The following is a 6,000-nucleotide window of genomic DNA, read 5'->3' as shown; positions in this document are numbered from 1 at the left end:
GGAAGAATCAGTGCGCTTTAAAGGAGAGTTCATAATGCCAGGTTGCATAAACTCCCCAGTGTATCCCCAAGGAAGTGATTTATGGATTTGAGAGCAGCATATCACCTCAGCTCCGTGTGCATTTGTTCTCTTGGTACCGTTCCTCGTGCTCCTGATCTGCAGAGTAACTTGGGAAAAGCCAGGGAAAGGCACAGAAACTACTAAGATCACTGGTGCAAGAGCCCTCACTGAGGTGGTTTTGATGACAGCAGGTTCCATCAAGATGCTTAAAACCAGGAAACTTTTGACCCTTACAGCAACCTGTGGTACTGGGTACCATCTCACTGGGGAATGCTGAGTGTCCAAGCAGGGCTGTGGAATGGGGGATCCAGCCCTGGGTCACTCTGAAGCAGTGTGTGTGCTCCAAAAACGGGATCTAGGCCACATGAAAGCCTTCTCTTTAAGGGTTTTCTCCTTTGGTTGTTTTGAATCTCTTTTCTTCGTTGCTCTTTTTAAACTTGTTTTTGATTTGTTATTCTCTTTGTGGGCCTCCTTTATTTTTATTCTTCTTTACCAAAAGCGCCTGGATTTTATTCCCATCCCAGCCTTATTAGCATTTTGGTCTTTGATCTCTTTTTAAAAGGATTTACACCACAGTTTTATTATTCCATTTTCCAAAGTGTATTTTTACATAATCTACAGAAATGGCTAAGACAAGAAAACTTTACAGGAAAGAGAGCTGTTCCCTGCAATGCTGCTTAACTGGGGCAGGAGAAGGTGGTGTGGAAAGAACCTGCCCAAAGCACCTTTTGCTCTTCCTAAATGGCTTTGCAGAGCTGCTCCTGGCTCTGCTGCAGCAATGCTGATTCCCAGCAAGGGGCAGAGCCGGGAGTGCAGGGGAAGCATCACCCCAGCACCACAGCATTGATGGTACCCTTCTGAGCATCCTACATCTCAATACCTCTCCCTACAGCATCCTTAATGGCGATCATCCCCTACCACATTGCTCTGAGGACCAGATTTGGACTGGGGCTGCCTGTCCTCCTCCACGAAAGTAGCATACTGCATTCCACACTGTGCAACCTTTAGCATCTCTTTGCTAGGAATCACTTTCTAATGAGCACAACAAAGTGATAACAATTAATGAGGAAGCAAAGCATTTATTTCTGAGCCCTAATTAACATTATCCCAAGCATTCTCTCAATGCTCTTTTGATGTCATAAAGCATGCTGGAACTATAAATGAGCTGTTCTCCCATTAACACTGCCATGCCCCCATCCCCTCCCTCTGTTATCCAGACATTAACCAAACCACTACATTCACGGGAAGTTAAAGGCCGCATCTTTATTCACAACAAAACAAGATAAACAATCTGCAGGTGGATTTTGCTGTAATGTCCCAGCATGGAAAAGCATTAAAATGCTGATGCCACAGCATTCAGATAGGGCATGTGGTGTGGACTCACTTATGGGCTTCTCTGCCAAGTGGTGGGGTTACCTAGCCTCTACAAGCTTGCATGCAGAAGTGTGTCTCCGCTGTCTGATCCCTGCTTTTGAATGGAAAAATAATTCCATCCTCTTCCCAAGCCAAACCATCCTTATGAGGAGGTGAAGCTGCAGGTCTTCTTCCCCACCTCAGAAGCCTGAACCCCACTGGGTTCATGCCATGTGGAAATCCCCCTTCATGTCCAACACAGGCTCTTCAGGCACTGCTATTGCTCCTGCTCCTGGCTGCTCTCCCTCGCATGGAATACTGTGTGATATGTCCTACAGACTACAAAATACACCCCAGGATGCAAACAGGATCCCAATAGCCGCATGGATCCTTCTTTTTTGAGACTTTTTGTTACATTGCCACCAGAACAACATCAGGCTCCGAGGACAAGCCCTGCAGCCTGGATGCAGGAAGGGATGAAGTACAGTATTACACAGCAAAGTGCCTCAGCAGCACCTGAATTAATGTCCCTTCTTTCACGGGTCTGCAATAGTGAAATTGCACGTTCCTCTCAGAATATGATATGGCGACACACAATTTCCTGCCTTACATAATTCAAATCCATATCTGTTCCAGCACAACTTGCATTTGCCCTGCAAAAAAAGAAAACCTGCATGTCCATGCCAGGCTTTTTCACGGAGATCAAGTCACTGCCAAGACCGATTGTGTTCAAATACAGTATCTCCCAAGTATTTATCTGTTTTATGTGACTTATCAGGTGCCAGTGAAACCTCTCTTCTTGACGGGGTAATGCAGGCTTGAAGGCAAAAGAAACCCTCTGGGTTATTCCACATCCGTTACTAATCCACCGAGACGCATCCCATCAATAATAATGCTGGAGAGGAAAGGAGCTGGCTCGACAGCCCCTTCCTCTGCTCACACACGCTCAAGCTGCGGAGCTCCAGGTACTCACAGAGCAGGAGGTGGTGGATAAGACATTGGTCTGGGTGGGAAGAGGTCCACTGGGTACAACACGGGAGCCTGTGCTCAGCAGAAGGGAGCCGACGGGATGGGAAGAGAAGTCAATCCTTGGATCCTGGCTTCTTTTACAAACCAGCCACTAACTGTGCTTCTACATGAGAGCTGCCGCTTCGACTGTTCCCCCGGCGCACCCTAGCAAGGAGCCGCGCTGCAGCAGAGAAGTGCCTTTTCCTCATTATTTGGCTGAAGGAGGGCATAGTATCAGCATTTTAATGTGCCTCTTCCCAGGAGGGAGGCATGGGGCGACCCATACCTACTGCTGTGCAAACCAGCAGCGTCAGGCAGCCGTGCACCCCGGGATCAGCACCATGCCAGCCAGGGGACAATGCAAAGTCTCCAGCCCATGCCAGCATCACCCACGCACCGACACAACCCTGCCTTCCTATGCTAAACCCCAGGGAGCCCTGCATGCTGCTGGCACCCCTAAAACCTCAGCACCAGCAGCACAGAGGTCTTCAGGATTCCAGCATTGAGGAAAACGCATTAATTTTGCAGGGATTGAGCAAGAAGGAGAAAATTGATGATAATGCTCATAAAAGGAGAGCTCGGCTGAGCATGCAAGAGGAGCTGCCCTGTGTCTCTGGACACCTGGAAATTAGGGACACCCCAGAGCTCCCCATGCAAAAGCATCCTGCCCAAACAGTTTGTCATTAACTCCCATTTAAAAAAAGAAGGAAGCTGTGCAAACCATTAGGCAGATAATTGGTCTCTGCTCTGTATTTCAATAAAAGCAAGGGACAAAATACCATGTATGTGAAATAACTACTTTAGGATAACAGCACCCGTCACCTTGACAACTCGGTCAGAGGTCTCGGCGTGGTGGTGCCTGCTCAGTGAGGTGTGAGAAATAGAGGACGCCGGGGACAGGGGGAAGATACTTGTCTGACCAGCGGAGATGTGAGGACCACAACAGGCTGTTAGCTACAGCATTTCTAAACAGAAAGCAGCTTTCACAAGGAAACGTTAGAAAAATAACCCCTGTGGAGCCAGAGGAGCAGTGGTGTGAGCAGTCCCGGCTGAGCTCCGCAGTGCTAGCGCTGGCTTGGCTGTGACATGCGGTCACAGGAGAGTCCAGGGCCTCTGCCCGCAGGAAAGCTGGGTGTTAAACTGCACAGGGTGCCAGCATCTGAAATGGGGGGTGGTTCAGCCCATCCTGGGGCTGCTGGTTCCCCTCTGCTCCCCCATGCATCAAGTGCATGAAGCACCTCTTTTCCCTGCCTGGATACCCCGTGGATGGGCACGTCGCAGGGACACGGCTCCACCAAACATGCTCCCAAACACACCAACATGTAAAACAACATAATACTGCAAACAAAAGGTGACAACATAACATACTAATATGAACAGACGTGAAATCAATGGGAATTTCTATTTAGGTAGGAAATCAATAGGAATTTCAAGGTAGGAAAAAAGGAAATTACTTACCTTTAATTTGAGCTCTCTCCAAGTCTGGTTCTCCATAGATCCGTGGCTGGGGCTCGTGGGGCTCACATGTGGCTGGGGCAACAGGAGGCTGCATGGGCTGATGGTGATGGACCTCTCTGGCTGCACCAGGGCCATGTACAACCCTATCAAGGTCCTTGCCCTATCCCACGCTGGTGGAGATGGGCCCATAGCCCAAACCATCCTGTTGGTCCTTGGCATCTCTGCCTGGTGCACAGCAGAGCTTCACCAGAGCCTGTCAGAGTCAAGCCAGGTAGCTGCAGAGGGTGTTGCACAAACACCTTAGGTGCTATAGGGTTGCAAAGGGGGGGATTGTGCAGTGGCAGCTCTGTGCTTCAATTCCTAGTGTCCTAATCCAGCAGCAACAGCATTTCAGTTCACAAAATAGGCCATTCTTGGGGAGAAAAAGTCAATGTGAGGCACCTGGGATATGGTAGTTCAGCCCGCATCCTGCAAGACAATCATGCAAATGGGCTCACTGTTCCATGCAGAGCCCTTCTGATTTCAGCATGCCTTGGCTGAGGCTCTGAGCTCTGGCTGTGTGGTGCTCTCAGGAAGATGAGGGCCTCAGTTTGAGACACTTTGAATTGAGAGATGCTATGAAAATGAGAGATCATTATTTTGTTAAAGGGAAGCTAGCTGCATCTCAAACTCTGCCTCTTCAGTGGCTGAAAATTAAGACTTCTAGAAGTATTAGTATTCCACAGAGGACCTCGAAATCACCTCCTGATGTGGTTGAAGGTGGAAACAATTTTAAGCCATTGTTTCCAGGAATATTTGCATGCAACAGCAAACCCCAGTGTACCAGCATTTTGCATTTCACTCATTCATGAGTGCTAAAATGGTCTGCTGCATTTTAATTCAAGCATAATAGGAGGGAAGTATGAGCTTTGGTAAAAAGTGGGTGAGACTGCTTTCACCAACTGAAAATAGAGCCTAAAATGCAGATGTATCTCTGGACGTAGGGACAGAAGGCATCATGCCGGAGCTCTCTGACCTTGTGGCTTTGGCTGCCATAAGTTCTTTCATGGCATCAAATATGCATTTCTCTTCCTCCCAGCTCCTGTCAGCCTCCCTGCAGCCGAGAGATGCCTCCCTTGGCAGGGGACCACACCTCAGTCAGGGCAAAGTCCATCTGGCCCTGGGTATTGCTCCTGGGTTGTGTTTCTGCTTTCCTGCAGCCATGAGCTGTTTGAAAAGCACATAAACCCCAAGTATAATGGCATTGATTGGTATAATCAACAAGGGGAGATATTTTCAACAGAATATGAACAAAAAAATGGAAAGGAACCATGTACAAAGGGTTTTCTTGGCAGTTCTCTTGGTCCTCTTGCCAGAGGTCCATATGATGCTCTCTCCAACGATAGAGGTGTTACAGACCTCCTGTGGGGATGGTATCTGGCAAAGGGCTTGAAGAGCAAAGCAGTAGTCAAGTGCAGGTTTGCAGTGCAGCCTGGCAGTTGTCCCAGCTTGGACCTCTGCTAGAATGAAACCCAACAACAAATCAGCTCCACTTGCCGAGGACACTAAATAGAGGTGAGCGTCGAACGAGCTAGCAACAGCAACAACAAAAATCCAAGGGAGTTTATCATCTTTGTAGCAGAAGGGACATATGGTAAATAAAATTTAATGCTGCCAAATGGGGAGAGATGCACAATGACCTAAAAACCATAAAGCAAAGAGCAGCACGAATGGGAGAGAACTGGTGCAAGAGGGAGGTACTGGAGATAAGGAAACAACTGAAACCATTACAAAAGCGTCAAATGCATCCACAGTGCTGGCAGAGCTGCCTGCATTGCTGGTCCAGTGCCACATGGCAACAAGCGTTTATTGTTCCTCTCCCTTTGTCTCTCTCCCATGTATGTATCTCAAGAACTCCATTCCTGACTCCCTTAGGAGTGGGAGATCTGATATGAAATGTCATCTCCTCCATTGTAATGTTGAACAGCTCTCCCTATGAGAGTCCACTGTATGAAGGGCAGGACTTTCCCCAGATTTCATTGCCCGGTTTTAGTCTGGACTTCCCAGTCTTCTTTTCTGGCTCCTTAACTCAATCCAGTCTTTAACTCCCTCATGCTTCTGGGCCAGCAGGGCCATGAGCTT

General features: G+C 48.2%; 1 long non-coding RNA gene across 1 annotated transcript in view; it reads right to left on the bottom strand.

The window, feature by feature from the left end:
- LOC133211722 (uncharacterized) overlaps positions 1 to 4,443 on the bottom strand; it is a 12,387-nt gene extending 7,944 nt beyond the window's left edge. The window contains exon 1 of the long non-coding RNA XR_009725268.1: positions 3,880 to 4,443. This is a non-coding gene — a long non-coding RNA (uncharacterized LOC133211722). The remainder of the gene's footprint in view (positions 1 to 3,879) is intronic.
- Positions 4,444 to 6,000: the final 1,557 nt, after the last annotated feature.

The sequence above is a fragment of the Neopsephotus bourkii genome, unplaced genomic scaffold (assembly GCF_033783945.1).
Source record: "Neopsephotus bourkii isolate Nb327-2 ecotype Australia unplaced genomic scaffold, CSIRO-AGI_Nbou_v1 NB_659, whole genome shotgun sequence".
Classification (NCBI taxonomy): domain Eukaryota; kingdom Metazoa; phylum Chordata; class Aves; order Psittaciformes; family Psittacidae; genus Neopsephotus; species Neopsephotus bourkii.
Note: the sequence above shows the minus strand (reverse complement) of the source record. Positions and strands in the feature narration are given on the sequence as shown.